The sequence below is a fragment of the Microplitis mediator genome, chromosome 8 (genome assembly GCF_029852145.1).
Source record: "Microplitis mediator isolate UGA2020A chromosome 8, iyMicMedi2.1, whole genome shotgun sequence".
Classification (NCBI taxonomy): domain Eukaryota; kingdom Metazoa; phylum Arthropoda; class Insecta; order Hymenoptera; family Braconidae; genus Microplitis; species Microplitis mediator.
Window position 1 is genome coordinate 11,554,176 of NC_079976.1, and position 23,638 is coordinate 11,577,813.

The 23,638-nt window shown below is 32.8% G+C and overlaps 1 protein-coding gene and 1 long non-coding RNA gene across 4 annotated transcripts in view; one reads left to right on the forward strand and one right to left on the reverse strand.

Moving 5' to 3' along the window:
* Nucleotides 1-23,638, reverse strand: part of LOC130672897 (lachesin) — a 670,825-nt gene that overhangs the window by 461,479 nt on the left and 185,708 nt on the right. The window lies entirely within an intron of this gene.
* LOC130672898 (uncharacterized) lies at nt 18,794-20,169 on the forward strand. The gene is made up of 2 exons (XR_008990790.1): nt 18,794-19,434; nt 19,849-20,169. It is a non-coding gene; the product is annotated as an uncharacterized LOC130672898 (long non-coding RNA).

Sequence of the window (23,638 nt, forward strand, 5' to 3'; positions counted from 1 at the left end):
CCGTTATGTTACGACCTACACCGATCATAAGCCGCTTCAACGCGCTTACAAACAGCGCACCGAAAGAGTATCGCCTTGGCATTTTCGTCGACTCGATTTTATCGGTCAATTCACCACTGATATTCAACATGTGTCGAGTACCGACAATCTTGTCGCTGACACATTGTCACATGTCGAAGCAGTATCTACTGCTGTAACGTCGCAAGAACTTGCCGACGCTCAACGAAACGACGATGAACTTTAGCAGTTGTTACGTCAAACAACTGCTATGAATTTAAAAACGATTCAACTCGATAATGGACCCGCACTGTATTGTGACACCGCTTTAGGTATAGTAAATCTATATGTTCCAGGACCGCTGAGGACAAAAGTGTTTGATTCGCTACACACACTTGCTCACCCTGGAATCAAAGGATCATTGAAAATGGTCTCCAAACGATACGCCTGGTTGTCGATTATTAAAGATTGTCGTGAATGGGCGAAATCTTGCATTGATTGCCAGAAGAATAAGATCCAAAGACACGTTTCATCACCGACCGCTAGCTTTAAATTGCCGACCGAGTGATTCGAGCATATACACATTGACTTAGTGTCTTTAAAAAAGTCGAGGGGCTTTAATCAGTGTTTAACGATCATCGACTGATTCACAAGGTTTCCTGAGGCTGTTTGGTTATCCACTGGAACTGCAGAGACGATAGCGCATGCACAATCGCTGCACTGGATTTCACGCCACAGAGTACCGAAACATATAACTTCGGACCAAGGTCCGCAATTCGAATCGTCATTATTCCAGTTGTTACCTAAATTGTGCGGAATGAAACACCTACATACAGCACCGTATCACCCGCAAGCAATGATCTCGTCGAACGTTTACGTCGTCAGCTAAAATCAGCACTTTTGTGTCATCGAGAGTCATGGTATGACGCATTACCAGCCGTTTTACTCGGCTTACGCGCTGCTTGGAAAGACGACACACAGACGACACCGGTTGAATAAGTAAACGGTGAGCCTATCCAATTACCTGGTGAGTTAGTTACTCCCACTAACAACACTACGCCTCATGACATTGTCAATACTCTAAAACGTCATTTTAACTTATTGGCACCGGCTGAAATGTCGCGTCATGGCAAGCATTCTGTTTTCTGTTTCAGAAACCTTAGTACTTGCAGTCATGTACTGGTACGGAATGACCAGGTTGGACCATCTTTCTCACCGCCATACGAAGGTCCATATTGTGTAATAACTCGACACGATAAATACTTCATCGTCGATTTTCGGGGACGACGAATCGCCATATCAGTGGACCAATTGAAGCTGGTTTATGAGGTGAATTCAATCGACACGATGATGATGATAACAAACTCCCAGCTGAATAACAAAGCAACCGTGACCCACAAAGGCCAAGTCCGGTTTAATATTTAAAAATTTACGCAGTTTACATTTTCTATTTAAAGTTTTTGAAAAGTAAAAATTCACCACTATGATATTCATTCATTTATTTATTTAATTATAGATATTATTTATAATTATTCCATTACTTTGATTATCGTGTATTAAATTAAAAAAAAAATAGAAGGGAGTTCTGTAGCGTTGCTACCATGGGAAACAATCGATTAATTTCGGCAATCTACGTCGAACATCGATTTTTCCGTTTTCCGTCTTAACCTCATTCGTAGAGACATAATAAGTTATACCGCTGGACTGCTTACACGCATTTGAGCATTTTCTTTTGTATTCTCACTTTTACTGTGTTACATTCGTTTGTTAAATGAAAATATTTATTTAACATAATTAGTAGGTTTGAATAATTTTTTTATTATATTTAATGTTACCCTAACCACTAAATATATGTGGGGCGTTCCACGCCAAATCAACCTCTTTTGAACCCGACCCCTTTAGATTTGGCTGAAAATTTTTTCTCTTCTTCTACCCCTTCAAAGAAGTTTCTCATAATTTTTTCAAATTTTTTCACCTAACCAAAAAAAGTTATAAATTTTTGAAAAAATGGCTTGTAGTAGATTTCATAAAAATCTAACTATAGTATTTGTCCTCATGATGGAATTTTCGAAAAATTTTGCTACCTCTAAACTAAGCTTGACGAGCTGAGTCAGGAAATACGTTTGGTTCAAAAGTTTATATATGAATTTATATATATATAGTACCGGGTTTTTCACCACCGGGGATCTACCGGAGTGAAGTCCGAATACACTTATGATTTTGGCAACCTTATTCAAAATTTAAAGTTGGGCGCCAGGTGATTTAATAATCACCAAATAACAATTATCAAAAACAAACGACTCAGGGTGGCGGATCGGGGAAAGGTCAGGCACATAAGATTACGATAAGTAATTGATCAGAATAAATACAAAATAATTAGTCGTATAGTGAACAAAACAAAATAAATTAATTGGTATCACAAATTATCAAACATCGGTTTACAACAAAATATAAATGGCCGGTATCGGCTTGACTCGATATAAACAAAACTGTTCGATAATACTCGGACTTGATTTTAAAACACAAAGTCAGTTAGTTGGGGTGACAAAATAAAAATCACTGTCATTTTATTGTCCGGAGACAAACATACAACGTAAGCATCAACGAGATACTTGACGAGTGACGTCAGAGTATTTTTCATAGCAAGGCTCGGCTGCTGCAACGGATGAGAAGGAGATAATCCGCTATTCTCAGAAAATGTCGAGTCGAATAAAATAAAATATAAATTAATATTGAATTTCGGTAGCGCGTCAACTTGCACTAGCATACACTTATTACTTGTAATTAATTAATTAATTCTATTATTATTACACGAGACGCAATTCGCTTATTTAATACAAAAAAAAAACACGTAATGATTATTACGTATTCACGTAATGATTATTACTCGCGAATGAGTGTTCTTTCTGTAATCGAAATTGTTTTTTTTAGTCGTGGATCGAATTGATCAAAACGTGACCGCTCAGTTCAAAGTCTCTAACAGATCTCCCCTCACAATCCATGCGTTGGATCATAACTCGCTAAAGTACCGTCGCCAAATATATATATATATATATATATATATATATATATATATATATATATATATACAATATAACGTGCCGTTCTCCAACGATAGCGTCCGCGATTCTACACCGATCTTAATGAAACTTGGTATACTTATTCTATGGACGATTACCTTGGATGAGTTTGGAGATGAGCTAATTCGGTCAACAAGTTTAGAAGTTATGGTTAATTGAAATTTTGAAAGATTTCCAAAAAAAATTTGTTTACTTATTTGACTGGATGGCACTTCCAAACGGAAAGAGATAGCTTATTTTTGTTTGTTCTATGTGAAAGCTAGTTCGATTGCCTAAAATTTTGACTATACAGCTCATTGATTTGACCATTTGATCTAATAGATAAAGGGTTTTGAACATTTACAAAATATTATAACAACTAATTTTATGCAGGTTTCCACTTTGATTGTAGCTACAATTTTAAGCCGATCGCCTTGAAACTTAGTGTACGTATTTTGTGGGTGACTACCTTGTTCGAGTTTGAAAATGAAATCGATCGGTCGATTAGTTTAGAAATTATAGCATTTCAAAATTTTCAAAATGTCCAAAATTCATATTTTTACTTATTTTTTCTTCAATATCTTTTGAATGTGATAACTTATCTTTTTTATATCAAATTTATCTGAAAGCTCTTCAAACAAGCTTTAATTTTCATGCCTATATATGTGCTTAGACCAATGAAATTACTTATTTTACCATTCATTTAATGAAATATTGCTATTGCATTAGTTATCCTACTTAGTGAATTCATGGAGCTACTTAAATTTATATTATTGCAGTGTAACACTTATAAAATCCAAACAATTCAATTCAGTGGGTATTTCTAATTTTGTGTTATCGACAGTGTATAAATGATATGATTTATCAATAACAAGATTAACATTACTGATGATGATAATATTCTCTATATCTACTCGTCGTTTGATATTCTAATAGGCTTTTTATTTCAAATATTTGTACTAATTTGAAGTATAACACTTTGATATATCACAATCCAATTTTAATCTTAGATTATGTCATTAGTGGATTTTATTGAAAGCAAATTATTGCCTTTGTCCTTATGGTAGAATTTTCGAGGAATAAAACCATAATCTATCATAATTCTTCGAATAGGATTCGAAATACCATTGGTCTGATAGTTTTAATATATGCATAGGTATCTTTAAATACCGTCAAATCAAAACATATAGTGCATTATCTTTAAAAATTCTTCTGAAGCTCATTTAGTTAGCTTAAATTTTTGGCATTGTACTTAAAATATTTTGATTTTTTTTGTTTTATCATCTTGAGAATTTTTAAGAAAATGACAAAAAAAAAATTTATTTCATTATTAACTCTTATTTGAAAGGTGAAAAAACTCTAATAATGAGAAATCTACTTCTATTTCAGCTGCCGAATGGCTTTTTTTTATTTTAAATAGCTATAACTTTTTCAAAATTCGACTGATTGGGACATTTTTTTTTTTTTCAAAATTTTTGTTTTTAAATGTACTTTTCGGAAAAAATACAAGAAAATTATTGCAACCTATCTTTATTACTTTTTTTTAAAATGTTGGAAAAAATGAAAAATTTTTCGATGTTTACCATTTTTTATTTTATATTTTTTTTTTTTATATAAGACTTTGACATTTTCTGCAAATCCTCTAATCTTTTTAGAGTAAAGTATTTTTGATTTATATTTTTTCTTTGACAGATTTGTAGGTCCCCTATTGCAAATGGCTAGGTAACTCAGTGTCGTTTAATTACAATTAATAAAATAAAAAAAAGGCTGCATAACTATATCTATAGGCCCAAGAATCCCGGAAACCCCTTACAACGACTAATCGTTCAGGGTCCTCAGACGGAGTTCCCTCAGCTAATAACCGAACTTAAAACATCCAGTCCTTATAGAATCCCGGGAATCCCTCGAACAACGTTACCACTGAGATCGTTCAGAGCCCTCAGACAGACTTCTTTCAGAATCTCGGGAACTCTTCAACAACGTCTACAGTGTGGTTATTCAGGGTCCACTGTCAGACTTCTCCTAAGGACTATACCAGTCTTTAGCAGTCGTTCAGACATCCTCAATTCTATCAGTTTGCAAGACATTCTAGACTTACTAATTGACTACAGAATCCCGGGAACCCTTTACAACGTCTACACTGAGATCGTTCAGGGCCCCAGCCGGACTTCTCTTTTATTTTTCTTATTGATAACAAGATGGTACATGACGATTTACATGCATGATTTTATATTTTCATTTGGTATTTTTCTAATTTTATAAACTACGTTATTTAGCCTATTTTCAATTTCATAAGGACCCTCCCAATCGCATTGAAGTAAATAAATTTTTTAATTATTTCCGTTAATATCGACTTATTTTTTTTTTTTTTTTTTTTTTTTAATTTAACTCATGATAGTAATCTCAGCAGTTTCACAAAATTTTCCTATTTATCTGTATAAAACTTATTTATTGACTTGATAAAATACTTGAGGTATTATATAGCCTAGATAAAAATTTTCAAATATTACTATCTATACAAAATCGATTATCTATCGTTCTACATCATAGAATCATCAAATGTACCCGGTTTATTAATCATGGCAATCGATTACAAAACAAAAGAGCGGTTAGATGTCACGATATTGTTAGCTAATTTGTACTTTTTTTTTTTTTAATTGTATCTAACTATAATTATTATTGAATAATGATACATCACCAAATTTATCCTTCCTGAATTTCGAGTTGTCCATCAATTCAACTTCAACTCCTCAATTGATGCTAATAAAATATTCTTCCGGCTTCACTGTTTTGTTAAAAAAAAATAATAAGACTACCCGGCGTTTAATATTTTGATCACTATTATTTTATATTTTTATCACACACGTAATTACTCATACCCGCATTTTAACTCAAATTAATAGAAATATTTTCACAACACTAATTCATTAATCCCGAACCTTTTTTTTTATATGGAGTACATCACACAAATAAATTCAAATTCTGACTATTTTCAGAATGATGTCCGAGTTTCTGTATGTATGTATGTGTGTGTGTGTTCGTGTGTGTGTGTTCGTGTGTGTGTGTGTGTGTGTGTATGTATGTGTGCATGTATGTGTGTGACCGGTCTATAACTTTTCAACTAATGAACCGATGTGGATGGTTGAGGCGGCAATCGAAAGAGCTTGTTGGCCATCAACTTTTCTGAAAATTTTAGATCATTTGATCAAGTAGACTCGAAAATATTGGCGCATTACGAAAAAAAAAATTTTTTTTTTTTTAGTTTTTTATTGATTTCTCAGAAACGACTTATACAATCAACTCCAAAATCTAATCAGCTCTAGAACTTGATAAAAAGCGTCGATTGCCGCCTTAGCCATCTCAATCGGATAATTCGTTCGAGAGTTATCGCGGGCAAAAGAAATGGTAAAATCGGTTTTTTGCGAATATCTTCGAAAGAACTGAACTAAACAATTTCAAAATTCTATCAGCTCTAGAACTTAATAAAATACGCCGATTGCCACCTCAACCATCAAAATCGGTCAATTCGTTCCTGAGATATCGTGGGAGAAAGAAATGCTAATATCGGTTTTTTTCTAAAACAATGGCACACAAAAGTATTTTCGAGCTCGAGGAGCTCGAAAACAGCGGGAAGTTTTGGGGCTGGCCCGCAGGGTCAACCGATAGACAAATTTTTTTTTTATTGACATATATTTTTTTTTTGTTATTAATCGAGATATTTTGCGTAGGTTCTTTTATAATTATAAAAAAAATACTAATATAATTAAAAAAAAAAAAAAAAATTTTAATGAAAGAAAATTGTATGTATTTTAAATTTATTCATGCTTCTCGCATTTTTTTATTATTATTTTATTATTTTATAATAAATGAGCATTATGAGTCGTGCACTTTTGGATTTTCCAAATTTTTTTCGACTTAAGCATAAAAATATGTTAACTTGAGGCAAAAAAAATTTGATTCGAGGTAAATTTTTATCAAGATACTATCTATTCTCACGCGATCATGTACATACGCGGGTAAGCACAGTGGATAGCAGCAAGACCACGAACCGAAGATATAATAATCTAATCTTGACTGCATAGTGATGGTGCCACAATGAAACAAGCACACGAATTTACCACCATCAAAACTCTAGATAAAGACTAAGTTATGACCGTTAATTTTCACTTTTCCGTGTGTGTGTGTGTGTGTGTGTGTGTGTGTGTGTGTGTCTGTGTGTAAGTATGTAAACTCTTCATATCTTTTTAATTAATTGAGCGATTGAGATGGCTAAGGCGGCAATCAAAAGAGTTTTTATTTTTATTTACTTATGTATGTGTGTACACATTACAATACATACATTGAATTGAGAAAAATATACAAAAGATTGTGTTACTTTTTCTAACGGTAGGTAGCATATTCATTAAAATTTGTTTTCAAAAGATAGTCTCTAATCCTAATAGAATAAAAAGAAAAGAAAATGCTAAAAAGCAGCATCATATAAAATTGTCGCTCTAAGCAGATGAGGATCATGGTTCTAAAGCTGCACTCTGATAAGTCTCGAAATGGAGAACGAAACGTCGTGGAGCCAATTCCCTGGGAGGTGGTCCGTAGTCCCTTGGAAGTTAGGCTGGCTCTCAGTCTTAGTCACCCCATAGTGGAGCAGGCAAGTGCTTCAAAGCTACGCGCTGAGTCCAGAGCAAGGAGTTGGGACGTATTGAGACGTGGACCCCAAGGATCCAAAAATTTTGTGCGTAAAGCCTGATATCAGGGGCACCTTAACAAAAAGTGGGATCTAGATTCCACTTAATTTAGGTCGCACACAAAACAATTATCCCAGGGCGAGAGTTTATAGGTGATTCCGTTAAAGGTAATATTGCAAGCGTTAGATTGAAGCGTAAGATTGAAGCCAATCTGAGATGGGCCTTTATATTTACGGCAAAATACGGGCAGTGTTTTAAGTATTTAGCCGGACCTCTACCCATCACGCGCGGTATGATGACTTGACAGCTGCTGGAATTATTATAGCGGGATATGTCCTCTTTCTCTAGTAGTCGGATATATCTGGCAACAAGAACTTCTCTTTTCTCTTTTCGCTTCCCAGATAGCCAGAGAGTGGGTGTATATTAAGTGTTCCTGCCCCAGACTTCTAAGAAGGTCCTTTAGCTGTGAGATCCAGTTCCTACACAAATCTTTTGATGTCGTGTGAAGGTCATCAATTTCCGCCAGTTGTAATAGACGTAGGAAGCAGATCTTTGAAAGGCGCTCGTCGTTAAGCTTAAGAAGTTTGATCACCCAGCGCAGTGCAGCTTCAAAAACTGTGGCTGCTTGTGGTGAAACTTCCGCTTCAAGATGGACGGCGTATCCTGGCGTGCATGAAGGAAGCTGCAGCAATCTCTTAAAGAAGCCCACTTGCGCTTTTTCGAGTATGTCAATGTGTGGGAGGCCCCAGATGCCTGCCAGATATACGAGAGTTGACCGGACAATGGCGCCATAGATTTTGAGCTTGCCAGCCCATGAGTCAGCGATTAATCGACTTAATATTCCAAGAGCTCCACTAGCAGCACTTTTTGTCTTTTTAACAGCTGTATATAGTATTGTATATGAAATTATACCCGATAAAAAATGTTTAGATCCAAGCATATACGATTGGATCCAAACAGTCAGATATGCTTGGATCCAAATTTTGGCGTGATCCAAGCTGATCCAAACAGATCTTACTATATCCACGATTATATAAGTGTATCCAAGCAGATCTGCATAAATGTCGATCTTTAAAAAAATCTACATAGATTTAAGCACATATATCTAAAGAAGTTTCACTACGTTCTAATGAATGCATGTATAAATATACTATACTTTAGACCATTCTAAATACAATCTCTACTCACATCTTGGATCTTATTGCTATTACCTCTTAATGCTTTTGATGAACCTATGTATAACATATATCAACAGTCAATTGATATTTAAGTAAAAAAATCAGATGAATACTTTAGAAACAATGCGTCGTTTAATACTTTTATATTCAATTATTTACGTTTATATTTAATTACATATAATCAAAAAAATTATGAATATTTTCGTAAACTTCAATCTATTACATGAAACTAAATATATTTTATTCACCTTAATCCATATACCCGATAAAAAACGTTTAGATCCAACCACATACATCCAAATATTTGATCTTGCTAGATATAAGCAGATATAGAGATGGATTAAGATTGATATCCAAGTAGATATACGCATATCCAAGCATATATAAGTATATCCGCTCAGATCCAACTATATATAAGCAGATATAAAAATTGATATCCATGCAGATATGCTAATATCCAAGCATATACAAGTATATATAGTTATATCTGCTCAGATCCAATTATATATAAGCAGATATAATGATTTATATCCAAGCAGATATACTTATATCCAAGCATATATAAGTACATATAGTTATATCTGCTCAGACCCTACTGTATGTATGTAGGTATATAGATGCGAAAATAATTCATATCCAAGCAGATATACGTATATCCAAGAATTTATGACTATCTACAAAAATGTGTGTCTGTATGTAGTCATATTTGGTCAGATCCAGTGATATTTAAATACAGGTAAGGCTCCTGAACATTCGAACTGAGGGGTTCTACTGCGAATAAGACATTAAATACAGAGTTTTTTGTCTAATTATACACGAATATCTGAGTAATATACGAAAATTAAAAATTTTCATCGAAGCAGATATAAATATTTCCGAAAATAAATTATTACACATTAGTAGTGTTATATCTGTTTACATTTAACTATATAGATTGTAACATGATAAAAAATTTGACATCGACCTGAGGTTTCAAATTATTTGAATGTAATTAATAGTTACCCGATGAGTAAATTCTAGTGACATCTAGAATCATAAATTCCGACTTCGACCGAGCAATCGATCCAACGCTTGGATTGAAACGAGAAATCCGGTTGAGACTTAGAACTGAACGGCCACGTTTTGATTAATTCCATTCGCGACTAAAAAGAACAATTTCAATTACGGAAAGAACAATAAAATCGCGAGTGATAATTATTACGTGAATAATAATACGATAATTTTGTGAACAAAACTCCAAGTTTTGGGAACAAGTGAACAAGCCGAAGCATCGGCGCGAACTGACAAGTGTACGACTGTGTATTTTTGTATTAAATAAGTGAATTGCGTCTCGTGTTATAATAATAGAACTAATTAATTAATTACGAGTAATAATTGTATGCTAGAGCAATTTGACGCGTTACCGAAATTCAATATTATTTTTTTATTTTATTTTATTTGACTTGACATTTTCTGAGAATTGCGGATTATCTCTGTCTCATTCGTATGGCAGTAGAGTCTTGCCGTGCACAATACTCTGACGTCACTCGTCAAGTATTTCGTTGAAACGCACGTTGTATGTGTGCGTGAAAAATAAAATAAGTTTATTTTATTTCGACAACCGACTGATTCTCCGAGCAACGAATTGACTATGTTTTTCGATCAACTACGACTTTTCTTTTATAATTTTGTTTATATCGAGTCTAGCTGACAACGGCTATTTATATTTTTGTAACCCAATTATTTGTGTGTGATACCGATCAATGATTTTGTTTATTTAATATACGACTAATTATTTTGCTTAATTCTGACCAATTATTTATCATAATCTTAAGTGCCTGACCTTTTCCCGATCCGCCACCCTGAGCCGATTTATATTTTTGATTATTGGTGATTTTAAAATAACCTGGCGTCCAACTTAATAATAATTGAACAAGGTTGCCAAAAATCGTAAATGTATTCGGACTTCACTCCGGTAATCCCCGGTGATGAAAAATCCGTTACAAGATTAATAAGGTGAATAAAATATATTTAGTTTCATGTAATAGATTGAAGTTTACGAAAATATTCATAATTTTTTTGATTATATGTAATTAAATATAAACGTAAATAATTGAATATAAAAGTATTAAACGACGCATTGTTTCTAAAGTATTCATCTGATTTTTTTACTTAAATATCAATTGACTTTTGATATATGTTATACATAGGTTCATCAAAAGCATTAAGAGGTAATAGCAATAAGATCCAAGATGTGAGTAGAGATTGTATTTAGAATGGTCTAAAGTATAGTATATTTATACATGCATTCATTAGAACGTAGCGAAACTTCTTTAGATGTATGTGCTTAAATCTATGTAGATTTCTTGAAAGATCGACATTTATGCATATCTGCTTGGATACACTTATATATTCGTGGATATAGTAAGATCTATTTGGATCTCTTTGGATAATGTCAGATCTGTTTGGATCCGCTCGGATCGCGCCAAAATTTGGATCCAAGCATATCTGACTGTTTGGATCCAATCATATATGCTTGGATCTAAACATTTTTTATTGGGTAGTTAAATGTAAACAAATATAATACTAACAATGTGTAATAATTTATTTTCGGAAATATTTAGGGTAGAAGTACCGTTTTTGGCCACTTTAGGGCTAGTTTTAGACACGTAACAAATGTAAACAAAATAATTTCTAAAAGACGAAATGACATAATTTATTCTAAAAATGTATTCAAAGATACCTTTGTTCTACTATTAAGATGATAATTTTATTTTACACTTCTTTATTAATTCTTCATTAATCAAAATAAAGTATTAAATGTCCAAAAATGGAGCAGTGGCCACAAATGGTACCTCTACCCTATATCTGCTTGGATAAAAATTTGTAATTTTTGTATATTAATCAGATATTCGTGTATAATTAGACAAAAAACTCTGTATTTACCTTACCTTTATTTAAATATTATTGGATCTGACCAAATATGACTACATACAGACACACATTTTTGGATATAGTCATAAATTTTTGGATATACGTATAACTGCTTGGATATGAATTAATTTTGCATCTATATACCCACATACATACAGTAGGGTCTGAGAAGATATAACTATACATGTACTTATATATGCTTGGATATACGTATATGTGCTTGGATATAAATCATTATATCTGCTTATATATAGTTAGATCTGAGCAGATGTAACTATATATACTTGTATTTGCTTGGATATAAGCATATCTGCATTTATATCAATTTTAATATCTGCTTATATATAGTTGGATCTGAGCGGATATACTTATATATGCTTGAATATGCGTATATCTACTTGGATATCAATCTTAATACATCTCTATATCTGCTTATGTCTAGCAAGATCAAATATTTGGATGTATTTGGATATAAACAGATATAACGAGATCCAGACATATCTGGTTGGATCCAAACGTTTTTTATCGGGTATGTACTCCATATATATTCATATATACCTATATATGATTATGCAAAAACATTTTTTCCTGGTTAGCTGAATTGGCTATATGGCGTATCATTAAGTAAGCTGAGTATACAGCGTATAGCCAGAATAGTGATACGTATACTAACTCTGGAAATATTTTTCACTCTGTGTAAACAGCTATTTAATAAGAGATTTTTGAACTTTTTCTGAACGAAAGAAAAATGGAGTAAATACGTTTTGAAAATTATATTTCCAAATTATTCTTGTCTGGCTTGAAATTCATCCACTTAGTTTAAGATCATCAATATTTTTTACTGTTAAATCTTTTACGTTCCAAAGAAGTTTATCTCGAAGTTTAAAGCTGTCTTAAATTTAGAAGTTCACTAAATGTCGAACTTTTTGGAATCTATTTGGAACAAATTTTTCAACTTCTCACTATGAATATCGACGATTCTTAAAACATTCGGGTAGTTATTGTTTTCACTCTGATTTTTGAAAACCCAATTTTTGGCAGATGCCGACGTTTTGAAGTTTATTCTGATTATTTTCAGATGGACTTTTTGTGGTCAGTTGTGTGTGTGTGTGTGTGTGTGTGTGTGTGTGTGTGTGTGTGTGTGTGTGTGTGTGTGTGTGTGTGTGTGTCTGGCAACAGGGTAAAATGAGTTATTTTATCGGCCAAAATCGTGATTTTTCACTGATAGTCATTTACCCTACCCGTAACCCCAAACGAGCATTTGAATTTTTTCGGCTTTTCGCCCGGCGCGCTAATTGAAAATACTTGCACGCTAGGCCCAATTATATTTAAGTAGAGGAGGAGTTTTCTGATAACAGCCGAAATCAATCGAGTGAAATTGATAAAACCGTAAGACAGCAGTGGAGACGAGAGAGAGCCGGCAGGACCGGGTAATCATCGGGAGGCACAGAGAGAACGACTGACCATCTAAACGTACAACTGCTTCAGGTGTTGGAGAGTACGTGTAAAATCAATTGACAAGGGAAATTTCGGACAAAGTTTACGACAAGGACTAGATGATCAGGACCAGCACAGACAAACTGGCAATATACCAATGAGACAACGAAGATGAGGGCAGGATACAAGTCGTAGCTGTAAATAAAGTCGTCAGATATTTTTTTTTTTATTGATTTTATTCTAGGCCTGGGCCAGAGTTATAAATTAATAGTCATACAAAATCGTTCGTCGTGTCCGTAACGTGCTCGTCGCATCTAGGCTGAACTAGGTAAATTAATTATTAATTATTAATTAATCAACGTGTAAATAAGTTCGTCAGCCCGACGATAAAGAATCTAGTGTTCTTGAAGCTTCTCGAAGAATCCAGGCAAAATGGCCGGATTTACTACGTCATAGAATTTTCCAGGCCATTCAAAAACCGCGTGCCGGAAAATTTATTCTCACTCTAGTCAATATTCTAATCATTAATATAAGAATAATTTTAATTTTAATCAAAAGAAATAAATTAATTAATTTCTTGACGTTGAAAGTGGCAGGAAAACGTGAGAATTAATGTTTGAGTTTGAGTATTGAGTTATAGAGTTGTCACGTAACCATTCAAATTAATTAATAATTAATTAGAAATAAGTAATAGTATTTAAGTTTAAATTTGAATGGTTACGCGGGCATTTCGTTGCCACGCCGGTGAGACAGCGTTTGCTCGCGCATGCGCGCGGTATGACTGAGAGCACGTGTGTGCATAAAATTTAATTTTTAATTTAAATGTCGTTTACGCGTTCTCGCGCAGGGTACTCGTATTTACTCGTATTTGAGGATTTATACACGCGATGGATCGAGTGCGTACCGGTTCGAGCTGCAAACGGAAAAACTGTTGCTAAAAGTTTTCGACAGTTTGTTATTAACCGTTGGGGCGTACCGCGAGTATTTTGGACCGATAACGGCCGTGAATATTTAAATCGAGACGTCGTAGAGCTCGTTCAAGAGTGTGGTATTCAGCATACTACCACCCCACCGTATCATGCCCAAGCTAACCCGGTTGAAAGGGTCAACCGTAATTTAAAAACCATGATTATGAGTTACTTGGGTGATGATCATCGCGACTGGGACGTAAATATTCACGAATTCCAGTTCGCGTATAATACTGCGGTACATGAGTCACTCGGAGTGAGTCCTGCGTATTTAAATTTGGGCCGTGACCCATGCCCGATACGAAATTTTCAATGTACAGACGATAATGACGTCGTTGTTGATAATAACGTTGACCGCAGTGGTTGGATACAGCGGATGGATCGCATGGTAGAGTTGCGCGATATCGTAAATCAGCGTATCCGACGATCGTCTGAACGATACGCGATTTATTATAATAATAAACGTCGAAATATTGTATTCGAGATAGGCGATCAAGTGTATAAACCTACTCACTAGGGTGGCGCAAAAAAACCGACTATTTTTTTTTTTTCCATCTCGCATGAAAATTTGTTGGTTTACGATGTTTTAAGAAGCCTCTTCACAAATCAGCTCGATAAAAAATTTTTAAGAGGTCGCTCACGAATTTTGAAAATATCAAAAATGATCGAAAATCGGATTTTTATTTATAATTTTTTTTTTTTCTCGTGGCAGCAATAGTTTATATTTGTAAAATCATGACTATGCTGAAAATTTCAGCCCAAAATTTAAATATTTAAACGGCGCTCAAGAATTTTGAATGTTTCCGAGCGCAGTCTCTTGGACGTTTTTGAGCGACCCTTAAATATTACTAATAAAGCTTCTCGATTTTTTCACTATCAATTTGCATGACAATGAATGAAAATATAACCCGAGAAATATAAATAATAAGTTATTTACATACTTTTTTATTTTTTAATTCAATTTGTAGGTTTTTTCGCTTATTCAAAACTGACCGAATTTCATTGTTTAAGACTGTTCTGTATATTTTTGGTTATGCAAAAGTTATATTTAAGTGAAATGACAACAATTGAGTTATAAAAACTAATTCAAACTATTAGTTACATGTTATCAGTTAATATTCGAAATTCTTGAGCGCCGTTTAAATATTTAAATTTTGGGCAAAAATTTTCAGCATAGTCATGATTTCACAAATATAAACTATTGCTACCACGAGAAAAAAAAAAAATTTTTAATAAAAATCCGAATTTCGATCATTTTTGATATTTTCAAAATTCATGAGCGACCTCTTAAAAATTTTTTATCGAGCTGATTTGTGGAGAGGCTTCTTAAAACATCGTAAACCAACAAATTTTCATGCGAGATGGAAAAAAAAAAAATAGTCGGTTTTTTTGCGCCACCCTACTACTCACGTCTTATCGAAAAAGAGTGAGCAGGTTGTGGGTAAACTTGCACCGCGATATGCAGGCCCTTTTGTCATCTCGAAGGTAGTAACTCCAGTTATTGTTGAGATGGAGACCCTCGAGGGCAAATATATTGGACGCAGCCACGTAAAATTTTTAAAATTGGTTAAACGAGCTGAAAATGACCGTCAGAGGCAGGTCGATGCAGTCGCATGGCTAAATGTTCTATCTATATCTACTACTTGACTTTTCTATGCCTATCTACTGCTATCTGTCACTATTGCTGTCTGATATTACTCTGTGCTTAACTACTACTGTTCTACTGCTATCTGGGCCTACCACCATCGCTTATCTGGGCTATATTATTACACCCCCAGAGGAATTGGTATAATAAAGAATCTTATTAAATAGGAATGGCGCTGAATAAACGACAAGTGATGCGGTACATGGAAACGTACCACCACCAGCAAGGTATCGCCATGATACCAAGAGGGTCGGCCACCTGGAAGGCTCACTTGACCCTTTTACTACAAGTCAAGATCCGGACTTACCGGACGCAACCACCACGCAGAAGTAACCTCTCTGCTGGGTGCGCTCGATGTGGACAGGGTGGACACCCGGCCAGACTTTGTACCAACATGCCGACGGAGGACAGGCCATTTTGTGAGGAGTGCCTCAAGTTTACACCGGGCGGTGTAATGGACCTCATGGTAGACTACACCTAGCGGTCCGAGAAAGATGCATGGTCTGTGCTCGATTAATGGAAGCAGATCGCTGTCCTAATGGCCACGGAAACATCGGAGACCAGCTGAGTGAGTTACCCTGGCTGGGGTGGCTCACCGACGACGCCCGCCTACGCCGGGTCTACTGTTTAGACCCAAAGGGGGCTGCCTTGGAAGCCGCGTAGGAGAGAACGCGAGTGATTGTCGTGGCAACGCACCCAAAGATATTAATTTATAAGTTCTATTATTTTTATATTTATTTATTAATATGATTAATAATTTTCCCATCGTAATTTAAAGAATAACAACTCTTGATCACCTGTCGGAGTTCTTGTAAATGCCCGGTGTATTTCATCACTCCGTATAGTAAACGTCAATGTGAATGGGAATTTGTGTCGTTGAACTGATTTATTTACACGAGCCCTTTTCCCTCCCCTTTCCACTGACGGTTCGTGCGGGTTGGCGAGTGACAGGTTGGTTTACTTCGTTTGAGTTTTTATTATTTATTAATTTTCTTTTGGTATTTTTGATTATTTTGAATTTATACCCAGTACAAAAGATCCAGGTATAAATATTGAGTTTCAGGTTTTCAGGTGGCTGTGCCGGCGAGGGAAATGCAGAGTCTCGCCCGTATTTTAGAGGGCTAAAACACGGCCTGGTGGGGAGGTGTCACGTAACCATTCAAATTAATTAATAATTAATTAGAAATAAGTAATAGTATTTAAGTTTAAATTTGAATGGTTACGCGGGCATTTCGTTGCCACGCCGGTGAGACAGCGTTTGCTCGCGCATGCGCGCGGTATGACTGAGAGCACGTGTGTGCATAAAATTTAATTTTTAATTTAAAAATAATTATACTTATTATTTATTATTTATATGGGAATATTTATGATTTTGCGTTATTCAGGGGACATAATGTGTGGTCACATTATGCCCCAATCATTGTTTTTATTTTGTTTAGTTTAAATTGGATATCCAGGTATTGAGGAGATGAAAACAGTGACCAGAGAGGAGGGGAAAAATCGATATTTTCCCCTGCAATATCGATGGATAACATGCGGCTTAATTAATTATATATAAGTTTTACAATTATCATTTTGGTATAAATGCATACTAAATATATGTATTTAAATTATTTTGTATCATTCAGGTGGGGTAAAAATGTCTTTATAATTTATTTAATTAATTTAAAGGCCCGGGGCTAGGTAACAATGATAATGATAATTAAGGGCGATTGTTGCGCCACGTGGGTGGCCAACAAGTGGCCGGCCCATTAAGTACTCAGAAAGGTACGGAAAGTGCAATTGAGCAGACGCTGTGGTTTTACGTTGTTAATACGTTTCTGATTTTCAATTAATTTGTGGTTAATTAGTCATTATTTGTAGTCTAACAAATAAAAAGTTGATTTGTAAATTCACCGGGTACGTGGTTAACTAGGTTTTCTTTTTGGAAGTAAAGCAGTAATTAGTAAGTACTTTGATTTCTCTCAATGCATTGTTACCTGTAACCTCCCCGGGGATTGTTGGACTTCGCGAGTCGAATAAGTCGACGGATTTTATGTTTAATACCCCTGAATGATACATCTGAATTTATGAAAGAATTGAGGGTGGTAAAATAATCATGTTTTATTTGAATTATTTTGATTTAATTTATGATTTAATATTGGAAATTGCGCGGCTGTGGTAGTTCGCTGTATAGATGTATCGATAGTTGCGTATATCGATAGCTACCTATATCTATATACTTATAGCTATAGCTATACACCGGCTAAGAAAATAAATTCCTAAGCCGGCGACGTAATAGTTCGCAGGAAAAATTCCTAGGCAAATAATAATAATTATTAAGGGGAATTATTATTATTATTATTAATTTATTATTTATATTATAATTTATTATATTTTATTATTATTATTATTATTTAATTAATTAACCCCGAATTATTATTTATATTTTTCTTTTTGTATACCCCAGTGGTCAAGCAATTTATGTTATATTTTTGATTATTTATAATTATGGAAAGAGCGATAATTATTTATTTTACATAATTTATGTTATAATTTTTGGAAATTCGGTGTATGAGAGTGAGAGTGCACCGTATCTTTCTCCCCCTGTAAGGTGTAAAGGGGTAACCCAGGGTTCATAGTTATGATTATTTTGTATGGATAATAATTAACCTTGAGGAATCATTTATTCTGTTTAAGTAAATTATTATAATATACTAATTTTATTATTAACTTGAATATTGAATTTAAATTTAGAATTTTGCATTATATAGATTCAGCCCCCAGGGGTTTAGTAAAGATTATAATTTGTAATCAGTGACATATTGTATCAAAGACTTTTTTTTTGATAATTTATTTATAAATAATTGGATCCAACAATTCTCGGGGAAATACTTTATATTTATTTTCCTGGGTCTTTTTCTTGCTACACGGAAAAAAAATTCGACGAAAAATTCCAATATTACTATCGTAATCCTGGACTATACTTTTATTATCTGTAACATTCAAATATATGATACGAAAATTTACAGTTTTTAAAAGATTTTTTACTATTCACTATCGTAATTTCATTAAGAGTTTATTGTAATCAATTCAATAAGAAATATTACAATGTTACTATCGTAAATAGTAAAAGAATAAAAAATAAGATTTAATTATACTATTTATTCTTTTATTCTTCCTTTTAATTTACAGTGCTGCCTCTATGTTTTTACAATACAAGCTACAAAAATTACGATAGTTGGATTGTAAATTTTCTGAAATGGTATAGTATATGCCATCTGAAGCGTTTACGTATGAAAGACAAGTGTTGTCACAAACCATGATGTGATGCTTGTATGAGTGTATATATATATATATATAAATACAAATGATGACATCTACTTTGTCTGTATTATTTGTGGTTCAACTATATATATTTATAAATCAGTTCATCTTTATCCACAGTGTAGTGCAGAAATAGAGGTTATTATTCATGACGTTTTTCGGACAATTGTAAATAAGAAATTTAAAATAAAAACTGTACTTTCGTCATTACAAACCTACATAGATTGTGGAATATAATAATTTGGTGGTGTAAGTATAATTATTATTATTCAATTTTTATTAAACTTAATATTCTGTGGGTATATCGTATGATCCTGAAGTTGGCAGATAATTAGTAATTTTCGGATTTTTTTTTTCACCAAAGAAATTACAAAAAAAAAAAAACTAAAAAAATACACATGTAGAAAATTTAAAAAACTATGGGTGCAATTTTTTTAAATATTTTTTTTTTAATTATTTATCGTCTAAAAAAAAATCCAAAAATTATTAGATATCTGCTAACTTCAGTATCATGTATATCGTTCGTTTTAAAATCATTTATCTGGACAAGAAGTTTATTTTTATAAACAATTTAGTAGTATTTTGTGGTCATAGGATAAATGATTCTAAATGAATGAAAATTTATTTTTTCTAATAAATTCAATTCTCCTAATTTTGTTACAGGATAATCTTCATTTGTCGACAATGAATAATTTTACCCGGCTTTGCGAGAGGTAAAACATTTCAATAACCTCAAATTATGGACATTCAACATTTCTTTATGATACTGAAGTTAGCAGACGCCTAATAATTTTTGGATTTTTTTAAAAATGATAAATTATAGAAAAAAAGTATTCGAAAAAATTGCACCTATGGTTTTTTTAATTTTCTACATGTGCGTATTTTGAATACAAATAAATGAGTTATTTATTCATAAATTTTATATATACCAAAAAAATATGTTTGAAAAAATATTAAATAAATGTTTTATTATTACTACTTCAACATGTTTTATTTTTATTTCGAGATTGTATTTTCCTTCTCAATTTAACTGTTAAAAAAAAAAAAAAAATTCCAAATGATAAATTTTTCTTTTTTATTAATTATAAGTTCTACTTTTTTAAGAAAATATATTTTACTCCATTGACTTCTAATTATTATTTTATATTTAAAGAAATTCTACATTACCGACTCATTCATTTTACGATAGTTGTATTAGAATTTATGTTAACACAACTTGTATAATTTACTCTATAGTATCTGATTTTTTCTTTCTGGTAGTAGTATAAATTGTAAAATAAAAATTACGATAGTCTATTGTAAAAATTATTATTGAAAACTTATAGTCCAGCGTTACAATACTATATAATGAAAATTACGATAGTTAAATCGTAAAAAATCCGTGAATTTTTTTTCCGTGTATATTTAATTTATTTTATTATTTTATATATATTTAACTGTATTTATCATTTTCTGGTAATTTCTTTTCTTTTATTTTGACTTATCCGCCTTGTTACTGGCTGTACTCGCTCGGATGTTCCCTCGCAAATTTCCCCCTGATAAAAATTTTGTCCGTTTTTGAGAAACGGTCTGGCGCCTACGTGCACTAACCCAGCCTGAGGGGCTGGTCCAGGCACACCCTTTTTTGGACTTATGAATTTATAATTTAATTTTTTTTGATTTACACGTGGGTGACCGCATACAGTACTGGGATAGTTCGCGTCTCCGTCGCGAAATTTAAACTAGTATTTGTTATAGAGTCAGTAACGAAATGTTAATGCATAAGAATAAAATATAACAAATCGTAAACCGGCTTAAACAGATTTATGAATTGATTGGTATAAAAACCATGTTAACGTTTATATTAATTAATTATATTGATTAGTGATTTAAAAATGTGGTAAATAATTATCTGGAAATTAATTTTATATGAGCAAATAAGGAAAAGGAAGTTATATTGTTAGAAGAATGTGTGAGTGGAAAAGTGTAATTATGGAATCTAGTGATAATTAAAAATGTTAAATTTATTCACGTAAAGGGTAAAGTTAACCGCGTGAACAAGTTGTCAAAATCAGGTAGAGGGTACAGGGAACCGCGTGAATTAAATATAAGGTTTCAATCGCATAGAGGGTCCAGGGGACCACGTGTCCTAGGTATAAGGTATAGCCACGTAGAGGGTCTCGTTGACCGCGTGGAATAGGTTAAGAAAGGTCACGTGTGTGTGATAAAGTCCAGGGGACTCAGTTGTTTGAGTGTGTGTGTGATATGTCAAAGTTAGTTGACTAGATTATTAATTGGAAAAGGTATTAATGAGACTGTCAAAGGTTATTGGCATAAATAAATAACGGCTAAAATTATTATTTTAATGAAATATAATTATTTATAAATTATCCTTTTCTTACAAATCCAATTTTACAACGACCCTGATGAACTAAGATCCGGTTCTAGAAGCCCGTTAATACTTCCAGTGACGCCCTGAAACGGATGACCAAGGTAGCAGACACCCTGTTATAGTCTGTGTGTGTGAAAAAATTGTATATCCTTTTCACTAAGCAACCTATTTGAATTGTTCATGCGGCAATTATAAGAGTTTGTGAGCCATCAACTTTCCTTATCAACTCAAAGTTCAGAACTGTCTAAGATTTCAAGGTTTACTGTTATAAATCTTTTTGGAACTCTTATGGAACAAACTTATTCTTTTACACGGAATTTGCTTTCAGGAAAAATGAATGTCATTTCATTGACAATCAGTCAAAATGATATTATAGTGCTCAATCCAAACAAACAATTAATGTTAAATTATTCCAGATATTAATTTCAGTTTGCGTTAAATCCGCATTAATAATCATTAAACAAACACAAATAATTAAATTTATATCTATACACATATCTTTATATATCTTGGTGGTTAGTCAATGTACACAAAAGATGAGTTTTATAATTTACAATTTATAATTCATTAAACGGTAAAGTTTTTAGGAATAAAAAAACAGGAGTTCTGGTGATAGGTGAACCGTGCCACAGCCAGACATATTCGAATATCACTTTACTGATACTGATAGTAGTCTGACTGGGACGGCCTATCAACGGACCAACGTACAAACCAGTATTACGAGTGTTGCTTGTGGATGGCCTATGGAAAACTATCTGCTTCCCAGTGTGGCATAACAATAAATCCGATAACTACGTGACTGAACTCCAAATGTTTCAATAGTGGTTGCACTGCCCGTCTTTTTTATATTATTACTTTTTTTGGTATTTTATATTCTTTATTACATTTTTTTTTTTACTATTTATTTCACGGATTTTTCCAGGACTCACGTCGATTGGCCAGGCAGGTACATTTGTCAATGTTATATACCTCTTCTTCTCTCTCAGTCTCATTCTGTTTTATATTATTTTACTTTTTCTTTCATCTATCTCGCTTCATCATTGACTTCTACTAACGCTCATAAATTCTTTTTTTTCTTATTTTTCTACCTTTCTTCTGTCGTTTACATATATATATATATATATATATATATATATATATATATATATATATATATATATATATATATATATATATATATATATATATATATATATATTTATATATGAAGAATAACAAGAAGAAAAAGTCAGCGAGCACGTTCCAAGCACGCGGACCAAATAGACTTCCGTTTCTCGCGGTAATATCAAGTGTCTACGATCTATCGGAACGGAAACGCTTGATTTTTCAAGAAAAATTATGTGGAAAATTGCTTTTTCTCAAGCCATAAATATATATATATATATATATATATATATATATATATATATATATATATATATATATATATATATATAGGTTCAATATGAAAGTCTATGTGTAGAAAGAAGATGTATTAGCTTTTTTTATAATAAAAAATGATCGATTCTAAAATTAATTTCCAAGATATGCTGTAAGCCCTTGGAGTTATAATTAATGTATAGGGGTCATTCCATATCAATTCAACGACATTGCAACGGTGACCCTCTTCGACTTTTTTGATTTTTTAATATGTTTTCTTACATGTAAAAAGAAGTCTTCAGCTAAATTTTTAGCTCTTTATCTTCACCCATTTCGAAGTTATCATTTTGCTTAAAAAGGATAGATCGTTGACTATAATTATAATAATTATAATAAATAAATAATATAATAATTATAATAATCTAACTTCATACAAGGTCATTTTTTTCATTTCAATGCTCTTTTTGATAAAAAATTCAAAATCAGAAACAAAAAAATTTTTAATGCTTAAGCATTAAACAATTTAAACATTAAAAATTTTGCGGCTATTTTTATTCAAAAAATTAGTTGTTCTGTATGTAATGTCGAGCTCTTGAAATCAATCAGAACCTTTTTTTTAAGAGCTTAAAATTAAAATAAAAATAAATAGAAAACAATGCGGAATATGAAAAAACTTTACAGATAATAATTTGTAGAGAATAAAATTGGCAACAAAAAAGATTC